Source organism: Phocoena phocoena, chromosome 4 (genome assembly GCF_963924675.1).
Source record: "Phocoena phocoena chromosome 4, mPhoPho1.1, whole genome shotgun sequence".
Lineage (NCBI taxonomy): Eukaryota > Metazoa > Chordata > Mammalia > Artiodactyla > Phocoenidae > Phocoena > Phocoena phocoena.
In genome coordinates, this window is record NC_089222.1 from 17,591,370 (window position 1) to 17,610,959 (window position 19,590).

Genomic DNA, 19,590 nt, shown 5'->3' on the forward strand with positions numbered 1-19,590 from the left:
GGTGGTCCCCGAAGACGGTCCCCGGCCAGCGGCTCAGCTGGATGGCTAAGGCCTCAGGGGGCTGTAACTGCCAGTCTGAAGACTAGCTCTCCTCCGAAAACGCCGGTCCCCTGCCAATCATTCCATCCACCACACTGTGCCTGGTTCTGTTGGGTGCTTGGGAGGCTGCAGTGAACAGGACCCACTCCAGTGGGGAGAGGGGTCACTAAACTGGTGACCACAGACAACAGGCTAAGTGCCGGGGAAGAAGCCTCTGCAGAAAGTGTCCTGGGAGCACAGAGGAGGATGTCCCAACCCTATGGGGAGGCAGGAAATCTAGGGAGGCCCTCCTGACTTGCTGATGCTGGAGCAGGTCCTCAAGGGCTGTGGAGAAGGCCTGGCCACTCCGTTGGTGGGCTGTCTGTCTCTCGCTGTTAGCGTCAGCCCATGCTTCCTTCCTGTAATCTGTGTGCAAGCTCCAAGTCCAATCGTGAGGGCACCGGGGTCCTTCCCCCTCCACACGGAGCCTGAGCCCAGCTGCGGCCTCTCTCGTGTGAGCCCGTGTGGGGCTGGGGGAGTGCTCTGGGAGGCGTTAGAGGTGGCTGCTCTGGGATCAAGCAGCATCACAACTCTCCATCCTGAACTTCCTCCCTATAAACCAGAGTCATCTGTGATGGATCACACTCCTTCAGCTCCAGGAGTTTCCCCTTCTCCTGGCTTATGTGTAGAACGCGGGTGGTTCTGGGATTGTCTGCTCCGTGTATGATAGACATGGGGCAGGGCTGCCCGTGTACCTATTCGGCATTGGTGTTGATGCCAGGAGGGCTGGGCAGCCAGGAAAGGGGGGTGTCTCTCTCTGGAGGGGATGGGAAGCAGGCAGACCCCAGAGGGCCTTGGCCACTTAAAGAGGTCCTGGTACAGAATCCTGCAGGGAGCCCTGTGGGGACGGGTGGAAGGAAGCTCACAATCGATGCTCTGCAAATTTCCTCTTTACAAAAATGTCTCTGTTTCCCAACCTATGATCCCACCAGGGCCCTCTGTTCAAGATCCCTCCTCCCATGATTAGATACAATCCTAGCAACATATCATCATTTTTATATTTAATTAAATTGCTGTCCCCTATTTAATATTTTCAACTAAGCTCCTAAAGCCAGATCTTACTTATAGATCTAAGTTTTATATTGTAGGTCCTTTCAAAGGCTTTGTCATGGGACCTTTTTTTTTATTAGTATTAATCCCCTATAATAAATAACATCAACTCCAATAATGCTACACTAGATACTTCCCCTGACTTCTATCTCCTTCCACATTTATTATTGACTCAGTTTATGTTCCTTTAAATCGGTTTCAGTCTGGGTGTGAATACTCTCATTTACTGACCCATCAATTTGAATTTGTTTTATAAGATTCCATTAATTACTGTGTCCAATTCCCTTGCAGTATCTGCAACCCGCACATCCCTCCAGGCTCTGGGGCTGCAGATTTTCATGGCAATGGTGTCTTCAGCTTAGGCTGGTGAGTCCTCAGATGCTTATGCTATCAGATGTTTTCAGGCTTATATCCGGCAAGGAGCAGGGGGCTGAGTCACAGAGGGCCTTCCTGAAACCTTAGTCCTCTAGGTCTGGCCCCTCCCCCGGTGAATCCCCTGAAAACCCTGCAGGGAAGGGGATGTGAGGCTCAGAGGAGTATCAGTCTCTGCGTAGGGGCACGTGGGACTCATGTGACAATTCCTTTTGTGCGTAGCTGGGATTTCCTAGGGTCGGTCCTGTCTGCCATCCATGTGGCCGCAGCCCTGCGTAGAGCACTGGCACACATGCAGGAGCCTACCTCCCCCTGCCATAAACCAGAGGTGGGGAGGACACCTGAGCTTTAGCGAATTCCTTCCTTTTCCTTAATCTGAACCCATCTCCTGGCACTGTCATATGACACTGTCTTCAGAGCCATGGGCGATAGCCCCCAACCTCCTGTGCCTCTACCATTTGGAGAGACACTTATGCTGTTGCCTGATGGTCTGGTTGCTTTACATCCAGCTGGTTGCTTATTTATAGGAGAACATGAGGCTGGGCACCCAAATCTTCTCTGCGATACTCAGACATGACAAATACGGGGTGTGGGTTAGGTGAGTACAATGTCCCTAAGGTGCCTTCTGCAGACTTACTGAAAGCAGCCTGCCATGGCTGTGACTCCCCTCCTGGCTGTGAGTATTTGGAAAAGTGATGAGATTTAGACAAGGGCTGGCCTATTGTCTGAAGCTAAATGAGAGCTGGTCCAGTGATTTTCCTCTTCCAGGACTCGAGAACGGACAGTGAAAGGCAAGTTGGTTGGTGGAGTGTGAAGATCCAAACACGTGGCCAGTGGCTCATCAGGTGAATATGGTAGAGTGCTGGGTGAAGCGGTGTGAACACTTGCCCAAGTCCCCAGCCATCCTGATGGCCGGAACTCAGAAGGTTTCCGGCTTCTGTGAGGTCTGAGGGATGGCAGTGATTCCTGTCTCAGATGCTCCCAAGCACTGCCGTATCCTCACAATGTCAGCCCTGCTTCACACACACACACACACACGCACACACACACACACACGCACACACACACACACACACACACACTGTTCTTTAGTTAGCTCGAGTGATCTTATTTTCTTGCAAAACAAAATACTTCGCCTTGAATAAGGGGTGACTTGCCAAAGAGTACTATCTATAGGAGACATGATAATGCTCCAATGTGTCCTTGGAAAGAGCATCTTTAATTAGGGCAAAGACAGAAGGCCAAGGCCAGTGACAGAGAGTGAGCGTACATACAGGCCACAGGGTTTGTTTAGGTGGGAAGACAAAAGGAAATAAGTCTGTTTCCAAAAGAGCCTGAAAAACTCTATGTGCTATGAATTAGAAGCTTATTTACGATGAAAGGTATTTTGAGGCAGAAGCGAGTACCCGAGAGCAAGAATGCATGCAGTGGAGAACCACTGTCCTTGGAAGAGTGGTTGACTCCCATCCACTGCTCCCTACTGGGCAGGAGAGATGGGGGTCATTCAGCCTCTGCTTGAATGCCTCCAGAGGTGAGAAGCCCTCTCCCTCTGTCCTGCAGCCTCTAATCTGCAGGCAGTTTGTGGAAATCTGTTGGTTTCCCTGACAGACTTCTATTCTCCCTTTTGCAGGGAGCACCCAGGCTATTTTTCCTTTGGAGAACCACCCCTCCTCGAGTTTCAGTCCTTGTGGTTTGGGCAGGACTTAGCCCAGCTCTCAGTGTTAGTGGTGGGCAAATGATCCAAGCCTGGTGAATCATCCTGTTTCACACTATGGCCATAATGATTGTTTCAGAAATGAGCATGTGACCCAAGCTATCCAATGAATGTCAGCCCTGAGAGTTTTGATGGAGCCTTCAGGAAGGAGCTATATTCATTCTCTTGGTTGTTAAACCGATAGGATCTAAGTCTGGTGCTTCTAGTGACCATTTTGCCACCATTGAAAGAGAATATGTCCAAAAATTAAGCCAACATAGAGAAAAACAGTGTGGAATGATGGAGTGCCTGAAACCTATTTCTAGACTTTACGTTACATGAAAAATAAACTTTCCATTTGGCTTAAGCCAATTTGTGTTTGGTTTCTGAGTCATGAATGATATAGAAAGCTTTTAATCACTAGAATTTTATTACTTTTTTAATTTATTGGAGTGACTTCCCTACACTCTTCCTTTCTTAACCTTTGTTCTGCCCTCTGCATTACATAGAAAACATACATTTCCTCTTTTAAACTAGCTCTTATTTAAAGATACTATAACTTGCCTGAATCTTTACTTCTGGAGTATAAACCTCATCAATCATTTTATCTATTGTCCTTATGACAAGTTTTTTTAATCCCCTCACTATGCAGGTTACCTTTTTCTAGACCAACTATGGCTTTCCAATGATCCTCTTAAATGTGGCTCTCACATCTGAACCTGGGATTGCTGAGGTGGTCTGATCAGATCGGAGTACACAAGGCTACCCTTTCCATACTGGGATGGACCCTCTACTTCAATTAATTCAGTTTAAGACTCTGATCAGATTTTCAGTGGCTAGTTGTGGTTATAAAGCCTCTGACGGTATTTTACAGCAGTTGGTGAGAAGCTGGGCCTGACCCACTCTTCACTTAACTACTAGTTATGGACTCTGCTCTCACACAAACTTGAATCCTGGCTTTTGCCATTTACTAGCTGTCTAACCCTGAGAAAACTTTTTTAACTACCTTAGGGTCTTGCTCTTCAAGGTGTGTTACAGGAAGCTTTTAGAAACATCGAATCTTAAGCTCTTTTCTAGACCTATGATTCAGAACCTGTATCTTAACAAATCCCCAGGGGAATTACATACACATTAAAGTATAAGAAGCACTTTTCTAGGCTACAGATTTTTTTTCACCTGTGCAGTTAATTTTTTCAAAAAGAGCTTTATTGTGATATGTTACGTATCACATAATTCACCCATCTAAGTGCACAATTCACTGCTTTTTAGTATATTCACAGGGTTGTGCAACAATTACCACAACAAAATTTTAGACAACTTTTGTCCCCCCTTAATAAAAAAAGTCCCATACCTATTAACAGTCAATTTGCATTCCCCTCCTACGCCCAAGCCCTAGACCTGAGCAATTACTAACCTACTTTCTATGTATTTGCTTATTCTGGACATTTCCTATAAGTAGAATCATACAATATGTGGTCTTCTGTGTCTGGCTTCTTTCACTCAGTGTAATGTTTTCAAAGTTCATTATGTTTTAGCACGTGTCAGCACTCCATTCCTTCTTATTGCCAAATAATATTCCATTGTATGGAAGTATCATTCTTGTGTATCCATTCATCAGTTGACAAACATTTGGGTTGTTCTCATTTTTTAGGTATTATGGATAATGCTGCTATGAACATTTGTGTATGTCTTTTACATTTTATATTCTCACCAACAGTGTATGAGAGTTCCACTTTCTTCAGTTCCTCACAAACACAAATTGTCTGTCTTTTTAAATTATACCTTCTTAGTGGGTGTGAAGTAGTATCTCACTATAATTTTGATTTTCATTTCCCTATTGATTAATGATTTTGAACATCTTTTCATGTACCTATTGGCCATGTATCTTCTGTGGAGAAATGTCTATTCAAATCCTTGCCCATGTTTAAATTGGGTTATTTTTATTTATTTTTTTACCATTGAGTTCTAAGAACTCGTTATTGATTATAGATACAAGTCTCATATCAGATATATGATTTGAAAATATTTTCTTCCATTGTGCATTGTATTTTTACTTTATTGATAATGTCCTTGAAAGGACAAAAGTTTTTAATTTTGCTAAAATCTGACTTATCTATTTTCTCTTTTGTTGCTTATGCTTTTGGTGTCATAGCTAAGAGTCTGTTGCCAAATCTTAGGTCATGAAGATTTACTCTTATGCTTTATTTTAAGAGTTTTATAGTTTTTGCTCATACATTTAAGCCTGTGATCCATTTTTAATTAATTTCTGTCTGTGGAGTGAGGTGAGGTATGTGTATTCAGTGGTCCTAGCACTATTTGTTGAAGAGACTCTTCATTTCCCATTGAATGGACTTGGCACCCTTGTTAAAAATCAACTGACCATAACCTAAGAGTTTATTTCTGGACTCTCAATTCTATTCCATTGATCTATGTGTCTGTCCTTATGCCAGTACCGCACAATATTTATTACTGTAGTATTGTAGTCGGTTTTGAAATTGGGAAGTGTGCGTCTTTCAACTTTGTTCTTTGTTTTTAAGATTGTTTTGACTATTCTGGATCTCTTAAATTTCTACAGGATTTTTAGGATCAGTTCTTCAATTTATGCAGAAACTGGCAGCTGGCAATTTAATAGGGATTGCATCGAATCTGTAGATTAAGTTGGGGGGTATTGCCATCTTAACAATATTAAGTCTTTCTTCCAAAACATGAACATGATATGCCTTTCCATTTATTTAGCTCTTCTTTACTTTCTTTCAACAAGTTAAGTCTTGTATTTCTTTTGTTAAATTTATAACTATTTATTTTTTGATGCTATTGTAAATGGAATTGTTTTCTTAATTCTAATTTTAAAATGTTTAATTTTGAATTGCTGGAGTATAAAGATAGAGCTGATTTTTTTTTTTTTTTTTTTGCAGTACGCGGGCTTCTCACTGTTGTGGCCTCTCCCGTTGCGGAGCACAGGCTCCAGACGCGCAGGCTCAGCGGCCATGGTTCACGGGCCCAGCTGCTCCGCGGCATGTGGGATCCTCGCGGACCGGGGCTCGAGCACGCGTCCCCTGCATCGGCAGGCGGACCCTCAACCACTGCGCCACCAGGGAAGCCCATAGCTGACTTTTATATATTGATATTGTATCCTGCCACATTGCTGAATTCATTTATTAGTTCTAACAGTATTTTAGTGGATTCTTTAGCATTTCTATAAACAAGACCATGGCTTCTGAAAATAGACTTTTACTTCTTCCCTTCCAATCTTCATGCCTTTTCTTTCTTCCTCTTACCTAATTGTCTTGACTAGAACCTCCTGTACATGTTTTAAAATATTGGTGAGAATGGACACCCTTATCTTCTTCTTAATCTTAGGGGAAAGCATTTAGTCTTTCAACCTTTAGTATGATGCTAGTTGTGGGTTTTCCATAGATGCCCTTTAGCAGACAGAAAAAGTTCCCTTCTGTTCCTAGTTTGTTCAGTGCTTTTATCATGAAAGTGTAATGATTTTTGTCAGGTGCTTTTTCTGCATTTGTTGAAATGATCTTATGTTTTCTGTCTATATTCCATTAATATAGTATATTGTATTAATTGATTTTTGAAGGTTAAACCAACTTGGCATTCTTGGGACAATGCATTTTTTCATGGCATATGCTTCTTTTTATACGTTGCTGGTTTTGGTTTGCTAGTATCTTGTTGAAGATTTTTGTATCTTTAGTCATGAAATTCTGTAAGGATTTTGTGTGTGTGTGAGTGTGATGTCCTTATCTGGTTTTGATATCAGGGTAATACTGGCTTAATAAAATGAGTTGAGAAATATTTCCTCCTCTTCTAATTTTCCTAAGAATTTGTGAAGGATTGGTATTAATTCTTTAATGTTTAGTACAATTCACCAGTGAATCCCTCTGGGCCTGATCTGCTTATCTTTATGGGAAAAATTCTTTAAAATATTTATTTATTTATTTGGCTGCGCCGGGTCTTAGTTGTGGCACGTGGGATCTTTTAGTTGTGGCGTGCGGGATCTAGTTCCCTCACCAGGGATCGAACCTGGGCCCCCTGCATTGGGAGCTCAGAGTCTTAACCACTGGACCACCAGGGAAGTCCCCTGGGAAATGTTTAAATTACTAGTTTGATCTCTTTACTTGTTATAGGCTTATTCAGATTTTCTGTTTCTTCTTGAGACAATTTTAGTAATTTTTGTCTTTCTAGAAATTTGTCCATTTCGCCTAAGTTATCTAACTTGTTGATGTAAAGTTGTTTATAGTGTTCCCTTATAATACTTTTTATTTGTGTAAAGTCAGTAGTAATGTCCTCTCATTCATGATTTTAATGACTTAAGTTTTCTCCCTGTTTTCCTTGATCAACCTAGCTAAACTTTTGTCAGTTTTGTTAATGTTTTAAAGAACCAACTTTGTTTTTGTTGATTTTTCTCTATTGTTTTTCTATTCTCTGTTTTATTAATTTCCATACTACTTTTTATTTCCTTCTTTTTGCTTGATTTGGATGTAGTTTGTTCTTCTTTTTCTAGGATATAGTTTTTTAATCTAAAAAAAAGCATAATATTTGCTTCAAAGTGTTGTTGAAAGGATTAAATAAAACATGTGCCTGGCATATAGTAAGTATTCAATAAATGTTAGTTCCCTTTATTAAATTCATCCTTCTTGTTTTGGACCCATAAATCCAGCCTGTTAATACAAATTTGAATTTTGAAATTGCCATCAAAACATATTAGTCATGCTACTCAGCTGGGTATCACTGGCAAATCTGGTAAAACATGATTCCAATGCCTATATCCAAGATGTAGATGAAAACAGTGGAGCAAGGCAGAAGCTAATGGTATGCCACTGCAAACCTCTTCCAGATGGACATCAATCCATTAGTCAATGCTCTTTGGGCACAGTGGTTCAGCAATAAATCTACCCAGCTGTCCACGTTGGCCCCTGCCAAATGCCCTGCTAAAGCTGTGTTGCCTGTGGCACTCCCCGATTCTCTCATCTCTGCAGTGGGCTGCTGGCCTTGCCCATCTGTCATCTGTGCTTCTTTCTAGGTGTGGTGGATTGAATTATTGGCCCCAGTTTTCACCCCTCCCTGCATTCACACCCTTGCCTCAGCCTTAGGAGTTGAGTACCCTTTACATCCTGCACTTTGACTTTGGCCATAGGATTTGCTTTGGCCAATGGCATGTGGATGAAAGCCACAGGGTGCCAGTTCCAAGCCTAAGTCTTAAGAGGCCTCACATGTTTCTGCTCATCATCTTTTACCTCTGCCATCACCTTGAGAAGAACATGCCTAGGCTAGTCCTCTGGTCCAAGGAGGGTGAGAAATGTGTGGGACAAACCTAGGCTCACAATCCTATGGCAGGAAGCAGAGACTCTCCAGCCAACCCACAGATCTCTGAGAATAAATGATGGTTGTTTCAAGGCATAGGGTTTTGAGGTGGATGGTTACACAACATTGGCACAGTACCTGTCCAATACACTAAGAAAAACCCATCCGTGCGTGTAGTGCTTCAGCAGGTGTGACGAGGGATGGTAGAGCTACCTTAAAGCTGAGTCTCAGTGGAAAGAGCTTTGGGCTAAGGATGGTTCTGGAGGCATTTCATCCTAGTCCCAGCACCCTTGGGCAGCTATTACGTCTGTCTACCTGCAACATAGGCCTCCCACCAGCACAGCAGTCCTCTGCCATTTTTCAGTCCCATTTTTCTATGGTGGGCAAGGCCATCTGTAAGATGCATCTCCTCCACAGGATCCAGATTTTGATAAAACTCTAAAAGATAGTTTTGGAGAAGTAAGTCACTTCAACAATTGACAAGCATCATGACAACTCATGGGAAGGCCGTAAAGGGCACTCACACAAGGTTCTGGCTCAGGTCCCAGGGACTGTGGGTGAAGCGAAAGTCCAGTGTCTCTACAGGTTACTTAACCTCTTAGTTTTTCATTGAAGAAAGTGGGAGAGTGAGGTTGTTATTATCTACCAGAGACCAATTTGCCTGTAAATGAGTGAAGCTTCGGACTTCAGGGCCCTCACTTTCCAGGCCCCTTTCAAGAATCCTGGGAGGGGCCCTCACAATGTATGTATATGGTTCTACATTTTTGTAAAATTTGCAAAGCTGAAGGGTTTGAACTGCAATAGTGAAACCACTATCACTGTCCATTCTCTCTTCTGCTCTGTTAAGCTTCTCTTTGTATTATTGGTGGCATTGAAGTGGCCAAGGACCTTTCTGGTATCTGTTACAGGGGTTTGAATTGGGATTGTATTGAGTTTGGGTTTAGTGGAATGTACTTCTGTGGTTTGCATCAGTCACATTGTTGACCATGCTGGTACAGGAATGACTTCCAAGAATGTGCCTACTGCCCATTCTGCAAACTCTCTCAGCATCATGACATGAATACACCCCAGGTATCCAGCTCCTAAAATATGTGGGTGATACAGGAGACATGAGGCTTGAAATGTACAGAGGCTACGGTAGGATAATCTTCTGATTATTAGGCATATAAAATTGTAAGCAATGGATTCAATTCTCATCAATGCCTTGTCAAAACGGAAGTCCACTTACGCAAGAATATACTCAATGAGGCAGAACAGACAAATATAGTTGTACTATATATCCTTTTTCCCTTTTTCAATGGGAATCATGTAAAATAGAACTGATTTGAATTGCTATGTTACAGGCACAGGCCTATAGCAGTATTTCATACCTCAAGTACAATTGCAGCAGCTCATATGTGAAAGAAATTTGATAAAAGTTTGCTTAAATTTGACAACAATCCTAAAATTTCATGCGACATTACCAATAACAAGTGGTGAAGCTAGAAGAAACTCTTCTAAACCATCAATAACTTAAACCAAATTTCAATAAACTGATCTAAGGGAAGGAGTAAATTTCTACTTATTGTCTCTAGAGAAAATATTATACAATCATTTTCATATGGAGGCTTAATCAAAGAGTATGCAGCCAAAAACTATATAAAAAAGAGTATTATAGAGGTATGTCATGCTGTGAAGTATTACTTTTTAAAATTATATCATTTTTCTGGATCTTGTGGTATGTGTGTATTGTCGTCACTGTGTAAGTTGTAATTGTCATCACTGATATTTGTCATCAAATTTGTAATTTGCTATCATTTCTTTTCTCATTCTAAATAAATATTTGTTTTGCATTTAACTTTGTATCTGTAATTTTGTATGTTTTTCTTAAAATATGCCCCCCAAATTTTACATGCTTTGGCCCCCAGGAAACCTGTTTGCACTCCTAGCTTCCAGAGGTCACACCCCAAATGCCTGCAAGGGGCCAACAGTACTTTCACTGGGGAAGTGGTGTGCGCACTCAGGGACTCACAGTGTCAGTTGAAGAGAGAGCCCTGCCCCCTGCTGAAGGGATGAGGACACTCAGCTCCCATTGAGGGCTGACACCAGCCCTGGGTGTTCCAAGAGAAGCTGATAATATGAATTTTTATGTGAATTCTTTAAAGTTAACACATACATACTATGTGAGCTGCTATTTTTCACCCTCTCCTGAGATAACTTTGCCCTTCTCTAATTTGCTTTTTAAAAAGTAAACCACTTGTAAACGCCAGAGCTTTACTGTTGCAACAATCACTTGCCATGGGCCTTGTGGTGGCACGGGTACATCAGGACACTGCAGCGGGCACAGGGCCTAGGGAGTCTCTAGGGTCTTGCCGGTTCTGATGCTCCAGTGTCTGCCTCCAGCAGGTTCCCCACTACCTGGCATTGGTGCAGATGAGGAAAGACTGTGAACCGTGGTGGCCAGGATGCTCTCCAAGGCCCGGGCAGGCCAAGGGGCTCAGAGGAGCCAGGGCAGCAGAGACCACATCTACAGAGCTGGGGCTATGTCCTCTGTGGCCCTGAAGGACAGGAGTTTGTGGAAGGGCAGGGGGAATCTAAGAGTTAATGTGATAATGTCTGTCGATTATTTTAAGCCACATGGAGGAAAAATAAATTATAAATAGCAAGGGCCATAACAGATTCAAAGGGTAAGTGTATTGATAGCTTTTTTCTCTTCCTAAGATTTCTGAGGTTTCAAAACAAGATTATTTTGGGACTGCCATCTATTTTAATTCAAAAGATTTTTCTTTAAACACGTTTCAGTGTGAGAGAGGCTGTCTCCTCCCGTTCTCCCCTTGCTTTTTCCACGGAAAGCCAAAGCTCTGGTTTCACACACCTCGTGCCGGCCTCCAGCCTTTAGAAACCTTTCTGGGCACCACCCGGCCACCGTGCATGTTAGCAAAGACCTGGCTTTGGGTCGGGCTTGACATTCTAATCCCCAGAATCTGCCTTGTTTACCACTTGAAAGCAGACTTCATTTTGAGGGCGGTGCTTTGTAACTTCCAGCTCCTGAAGGAAGAGCAACACACAGGCACACACACACACACACACACACGCCTGCACACACTCATGCACATGCACAAGCATGTGCATACGTACACAGGCCCGTGCACACACAGCAAGAATGTTCCCTGATCTTAGCGGCAGGCTCCTCTCCCTACAGCACACCAGGCCAGGAGATGCAAAGGGGCTGGCACAGAACAAAATCTTGAGCCACATGCAAGCGCTGGTTTATAAAGGGCATTTAGACTTCTTTGGAGCAGCCTTGGGATCCTGGCCATGGTGGGTCCGGCCTTGACAAGCTGGGATTTCTTCACTCCCACAGCATAGCTTCCCCAGATCTACAGTCCCGGCCTCCAGCGCCAGATGCTGAAGTCAGGCTGGCGGCTCAGATTCCAGCGGCTCCTGTTGCTGTCACCGGGATTAGCACAGGGAACGGCAGGCCAGAGCACGGGGGTGCGTGGCCTTCTCCTCTTCCAGCCTGGCTGCAGTTCTGTCTTTGCAAGCACTTATTTTTTAAAAATGACTTTTGCTGTCTTGCAGGCATGCTCTCATGCTCTCTCTCCCTCTCCCCTTCCACCCTGCACACCTATAGTCCTCACATTTGAGGCAGCTTCCTTGGACTCTGATTTCTACAGATTTTTGCAGTTGGATAAAATGGTTCCAACAGAGGAAATAAAGATACTGCCACCATCTTGAGTTCTCCTTAAAACAGGAAGCCCAGTCTGCAGAGGGATTTGTTGCTTCCAGCCTGGCAAAGAAGCCGCCGTTTAGTGGGGAGGGAAGGGTATGAAACCGTGCACCTCATACTGGGACTTGAACCCACGCAGCTGGGACTTGAACCCGGCCAAAACCCACAGTCTTCCAACCGAGATCACACACATGATTTCAGGACTTTATGAAGCTCAGGTTCTTGAGGTCTCATTGCAGAAAGAATTCAGTGAGAGACAAAATGATAGGTAAAAAGTGGACTTATTTAGAGAGAAACACACTCCACAGACAGAGTGTGGGCCATCTCAGAAGGTGAGAAAGGCACCAGGGTATGGGGTTGTCAGTTTTTATAGGGGTGGGTAATTTCATAGGCTAATGAGTGGGAGGAGTATTCCAGCTATTTCAGGAAGGGGTGGGGATTTCCAGGAATTGGGCCACTGCCCACTTTTTGATCCTTATTGTCTTCGCCTTAGAACTGTCATGGCGCCTGTGGGTGTGTCATTTAGCTTGCCGATGTGTTACAGTGAACACATACTGAGGCTCAGTGTCTAGTGAAAGTCGACTTGTCCACCATCTTGGACCCATTTAGTTCTAATCCATTTATGTCATGTCCTCAGGCTATGTCATTCTTTCAAAGGTTGTGCCCTGCCCACTTCCCTCCTGTTTCAGGGAGAGGAATCAACCCATTTCCCCTCTCAACATGAGCTACTATTTAATGAAGATGAATTAAGATTTAACAGTGTTAATGCTGTTGAATTATGAGTTTGATTAAGGTGGGTGATTAGCTAGCAAACACTGCAGATGAGTTGTTTACATGCTCAGCAAATGCAAATCGATGGTTCTCTTCTCCTATGGACCTGTGTGACTTTGACCTTGGCCATTCATTTGGCTAAGTGTGAGGCTGCAATATTTCATGATCTCCCATGGAGTACGTGCAGGTAGGCTGAAGAAGGACAAAGGCCATATTTTATGTAAAGAAAGAGTCACTGAATTTGGAGAAACAACAGAGGGCAGGATTCTGAACTGTTATAAATAAATTCCTTACTGTGGAAGTCAATACGTGTACTTCTGAAATAGAAATACTCATATGGCAGCTTAAAAATTCTTTGGCTATTTATGGGTAAAATGCTGCGATGTCTAGGATTTGCCTAAAATACTCTAGGAAAAAAATGTTTTTCAAATGTCTGTATGTGTGTGTTGGCGAAGAAACATATAAACAGATAAAATTGTCAAAGTATTTAGAATTGTTGAAGTTGGGTGATGGGGACATGGGAGTTTATTGCACTGTTCTCTCTATCGTTATGTATGTTGGAAATTTTCCACAATATAAATCTCCCCTAAACCCCTAAAAAATTCCCTGGAAACAATTAGGTAAACTTTGAGGCAAGAGACAAGCAGAGATATTCACAATTTAAAAAGAGAAGATATAGAAGAAAAACATGAAGCCCCAAGTAGATAGATGGACAAAGTGTATGAGCCGGCAACTGGTTAAAAAAAAAAATCATGTCTAAGGAAATTTGAAAATCTTTTCAAACTCACTAAAACAATTGAAGAAATTTAAATGCAAGCAATAGGATGCCTTTTCTCTTCCCTTGCAATGAGCAAAGGTTTCAGGAGTAGAGCCTCTAATTTCAGTGAATGTCAGGGCCAGCTGCAGAGAGCGCATATTGGGACAACTCTTTGGAGGCAAATTAGCAGTGTGATTTCAACAACCTTGAGTTTTTCCTATCCATTGAGCCAGTAATTCCATTTCTAGGAATTTTGCCTAAGGAAACAAGTAAAGATCTGCACAGTGATCTGTGATTCATGTATGCAGATGACTGTGCTAGCATTATTTAGAGGAGTGAGAACAATTGGTAATGACCCAAACATCCAACAATAAGTGACTCCTTAGATAACTTTGGATAATTAATTTCTGCATTTATTCAACAGATACTTATCAACATCCCTCTACAAGTCACACCGAGGGGACACAAAGATGAATAAGACACAGCCCCTGTCTTCAGGGAGTTGATAGGGCCATGGGAACATGGAAAAGTAAACAGGTGACAAACGCCATTTATATAATGGACTATACTGCAGGTATTAAAAACAGAAGTTGCAGACTTCCCTGGTGGCGCAGTGGTTGAGAGTCCGCCTGCCGATGCAGGATACACGGGTTTGTGCCCCGGTCCGGGAAGGTCCCACGTGCCGCAGAGCGGCTGGGCCTGTGAGCCATAGCCGCTGAGCCTGCGCGTCCGGAGCCTGTGCTCCAAAATGGGAGAGACCACAGCAGTGAGAGGCCCGCGTACCGCAAAAAAAAAAAAAAAAAAAAAAAAATTGTACATACTGCCCTATGTAAAAATATTTAAATAACAATATAAATATTGATAAACAATATGCAAAATATTAACAGATTTATCTCTGAGCATTGGGATAATGCATGATTATTTTTTCCTTAGACTTTTCTCTAACTTGCAAAATTTTCTCTATCAAAATACATAAGTCTATAATTAGAAAAAATAACAATAAAAAGGGAAGCGTGCTACATTTAATGAATGCCTATTATATGCCATGTAAATTTCTGGGCACTACACACACACACACACACACACACACACACACACACACATACATGCTACATACATAGTTTCATTTAACTGACAACTTTTAGTGGTAGACTTTATTTTTAATTTTTAAAAATGTTCAACTTCCTGTTTTTATTTTTGAATAAATTCCAAAATACAAATCACATGGTTCCAAAATGCAAAAAATATAAAATGATATATAGTGAAAAAATATCCCTGCTCTGAACCACTGTGTTTTGCACCACCATTTTCACACCGGATTTAACTGGTGTGAAGATGGGTCTTCACACTGGATTTAACCACTTTTACTAAGTTCTGTGTATTACTTATGTAAAATAAGCAAATACAATAAACATATTTTTATATTCCTCCTTTCTTATACAAAACACAGCACGTTATACATACTATTTCCCATCTTGCTTTTCTCACTAAAATAAAGTCTACCTGTTATTGTTGTGAGGATTAAAGAACTTCCTCATTTTTAATGCCTGCAAAATATTCCACTGTGTGGATACATTGAAATCTGACTAATTAGTTCTGCTGCAAATGAAGTTTGCATTTTTTCCTATTAATCTGTGTGCTTCTAAAAGGATAAGATCTAGTTCAAATGAGGAGTTTGCAAAATTTTTTTCCCTTATGAGTCTGAATGGTGTCTAATTTTGGGTTGGTCAAAAAGTGCCTTCAGTTTTTAAGTAAAAATAAAGGACACATTTTTCATTTTCACCCAGAACTTTATTGAACATATTCACCCTGTTGTTCCACTACCTTCTGCCATTTTTCAGGGAACTTCATAATTCCATCTTTCCAAAACTTTTTTTTTTAAAGATTTAATTTTGTTTTATTTTTGGCTCCACTGGGTCTTCATTGCTGCGTGCGGCGTTTCTCTAGTTGTGGTGAGTGAGGGCTACTCTTCATTAAGGTGCATGGGCTTCTCATTGTGGTGGCTTCTCTGCGGGGGCTACTCTTGTTGCAGAGCATGGGCTGTAGGTGTGCAGGCTTCAGTAGTTGTGGCACATGGGCTCAGCAGTTGTGTCACGTGGGCTCTAGAGAGCAGATTCAGTAGTTATGGCACATGCGCTTAGTTGCTCTGAGACATGTGGGATCTTCCTGGACCAGGGATCGAACCTGTGTCCCCTGCACTGGCAGGTGGATTCCCAACCACTGTGCCACCAGGGAAGTCCCTTCCCAAAACTTTTTATCTTTTTGAGCAAAGAACTGTTCCAGGTGCCTTTTACAGTCTTCCAGGGAATTGAAATTTCTTCCATTAAAAGAATTTTAAGACCTAAATAAATGGAAATCCAAAGGTGCAATGTCTGGTGAATATGGCAGCTGAATCAGAACTTACCAGCCAAGGTATAACAGTTTTTGCCTGGTCATCAAAGAAACATGCAGTCTTGCGTTATCTTGATGGAAGATTATGCATTTTCTGTTGACAAATTCTGGACGCTTTTCGTTGAGTACTGCTTTCAGTTGGTCTAATTGGGAGCAGTACTTGTTGGAATTAATTGTTTGGTTTTTCAGAAGGAGCTCATAACAGAGGACTCCCTTCCAGTCTTACCATATACACAACATCACCTTTTTTGGATAAAGACTGACCTTTGGTGTGGTTGGCGGTGGTTCATTTTGCTTGCCCCACGATCTCTTCTGTTCCGCATTATCATACATTATTCACTTTTCAGCGCCTGTCACAATTTGTTTTAAAAATGGAACGTTTTCATTACGTTTAACTAGAGAATCGCATGTGGAAATACGGTCAAGAAGGTTCTTTTATCTTAACTTATGTGGAACCCAAGTATCAAAGCTGGTGCAAATGATTTTCAGTGCTTGATATGGATATTTTGAGTGTGTCGGCTATCTCCCACGTGGTATAATGTTGATTGTTCTCAATTAATGTCTCAATTTGATCGCTATCAACTTCAACTGTTCTACCCAACTGTGGAGCATCGCCCAGCGAGAAATCTCCAGCATGAAACTTCACAAACCACTTTTGACACGTTTGATCACTCACAGCACCTTCTCCTTACACTGCACAAATCTTTTTTTTTTTTTTGCGTTTTTACCTTTCTTGAAATAATGAAACATAATATGACAAAAATGTTGCTTTTTTCTTGCATCTTCAACAGTAAAATGTCCACACAAAAATTCACCAATTTTGATGTCTTTTTTTTAAATGCACGCTGATAGGACAGCTGTCACATACAATCTAACAGAATTGCTTCAAATGAAGTTAAAGACAACTAAGTGCTACTAGAGCCATCTTACAGAACAAAAAAACAAATGAACATTTTGGCCAACTCAACAGAGTAAGATTTTGTTCAGAGTCACTTGTCCTAGTCCCATTTTATAGATGAGGAATAGAAGCCTCAGAGAGGCTCAGTGAATTGACCAAAGTTACAAGCTAGTAAATGAGTGATCTAGGCCTCAAACTCAAGCCTGTCAGGGTCAGAGCCCATGCTTTTTCAGTCAGAGCTGGACTGAGAACTAACCATCACAGATTTATTATAAGAATATACAGGGAACTTAGAATTTTGTATAAAAGGTCAATGATTAGCTTATTATAATTATTTAGGCATAACAGAAGAAAGAGTGGAAACTTCTGAATAATTGTGAGCAGGAAGACTCATGGGTAAGGATTGGGGAGGGGATGATCAGAAGATCCAGGAGGACTTTGCAGTGATTTTGAGGGATCCATACCCATTGGGATCAAGAAATTTGTTGGTTTTCAATAAAGGAAGTTCTGAGTGGGCAACTGGTTAGCAGTCTTTTCTTGAGCTTGGGAGGATGCAGTGCCTGTCCATAATCCTTCAGTGTGAGGTTTCCCTGGTCGGTTCTAGCTTCTGAGGTCTGACCTTGGCAAAAAGCTTGTGTGTGTGTATGTGTGTGGTGGGGCAGGTGTTGGAGTTGTTGGCGAGGGGCGAGATGGGAGTTCTAGCAAGCTGAAAACTAATGTTAATAGTGTCCTTATTCCTTAGATTAAGCGCTAAAGGGGCCCCTGAAGGACTGCTAGCAAATAAGAGACAATGAGTCTGGGTGTCTGGATAGAGAGCAGACACTTCTAACTCTTCTTAGCTCTGTTCAGCAGAGACAGGTCACGGGCTTACAAAGAAGAGCCGTCTCGCTTTCCTCCACTCCCCAGTGTAATACATGGGTGAGGGCGACCCATAGGGTAGGGTTGCCAGATTTGTTATATCTGACTATCAGATAAACATTGTGTAAATTTTTAGTATAAGTACATCCCATGTAAGGTTTTTATTTGCTAAATCTGGTAACCCCACCATAGGGGCTCAGCTCACACCTTTCTGAAAGCATCCATTCTTTTTCTGCGGGTATTTACTAATCTCAGGTGAGACTATTTAGGGCAGGCGGTGTTGAAGAGATTCTGCCTTCAGATGACTTCCATTTTATGGCTGTTGGTAAGTCTACCTGGTTGTAACAACACCATTTCCCTATAAAACAGACAAACAAACAAACAAATATTTTATTTATCTATCCATTTATGTATTAAGCTACACTTAAATAACTTTTGGATTACAAAAACAAGATATATTCATTGTAGGAAAATAGATATAAATAGATATGTGTGTATGTACACATATACACAAGTATGTAACAATACATTTAATTTTACTTGAATTTGACAGAAGAATATCAAGGTGTAAATGATAGAATTACTAAACTCTAGAGAAATACATTTTTTACAGAAAGATAAATCAGTTCCTTATAAAAACTCTAAATTTAAAAAAAAGTAAAAGCAGGGTAAATATAAAAAATGAAATAACATAGGAAAATTATTTTACATGTCTATAATCATGATATAAATGTACCAGACTCTCTAGTTAAAATATAGAATTATCAGATTAAATTGAAAAATCCAAACATATTCTGCTTGCAAGAGCCACATGAAAGCAAAGGGACATGAAAAGGCTGAAAATAAAGGGATGGAAAATATATATTTGCCAAAACAAAGCTTGCATACCTATATTAATATCAGATTTTTTAAAAAGATGAAGAGGGCCAGTCAAGATATGCTGATTAAATCTTCAGTTCATTATAAACTTATATATACTTAATAACATAGTCTCAAAATATATAAAGCAAAATTTGACAGACCAATAAGGATACATTGATAAGCACACATCACACTGGGAAACACACATCACACTGGGAAATTTCTAATATACTTCTCTCAGTAATTAGTAGATCAAGCAGACAACAAATCTTTCATGGTATTTGAACAATATAATTAACAAAATTGATCCAATGAATATATATATATATATATATATATATACCCCTATAGAAAGAAATTGGAGCATATACATTGTTTTCAAGAACATAAGGATCATGTATAATAACTAACCCAAAAGTAGGCTGTTAATTAGGTCTCTGTACATTTTAAAGAATTAATAACATAGAGACCACATATCTAATTCCAGTGCAATTAAGGAAGAAACAAATAGATAAAAATAATTTAAAAATCCATACATTATGAAATTTAAAAACAAACTCTAAATAACTATAGATCAAAAGAAAAATAAAAGCAGACATTTACAATACTTGGAATGGTCTGAAAAATAATGGCAGCTTCCTGCATCTATTTAGTTCTATACATCATTTCCAAAATCAATCAAGTCAAGAGGAAGAGCAATTAAATCACCCCTGATCCACACCTTCACATCACTAGGATACAGAGACCACCACAAACTTTAAACTAACTACAAGTTGAGAAATAAACACCATGTTTCAACAGAGCTTCTGCTGCTGTTGCTGGTAGGAGAGTAGAGGCTT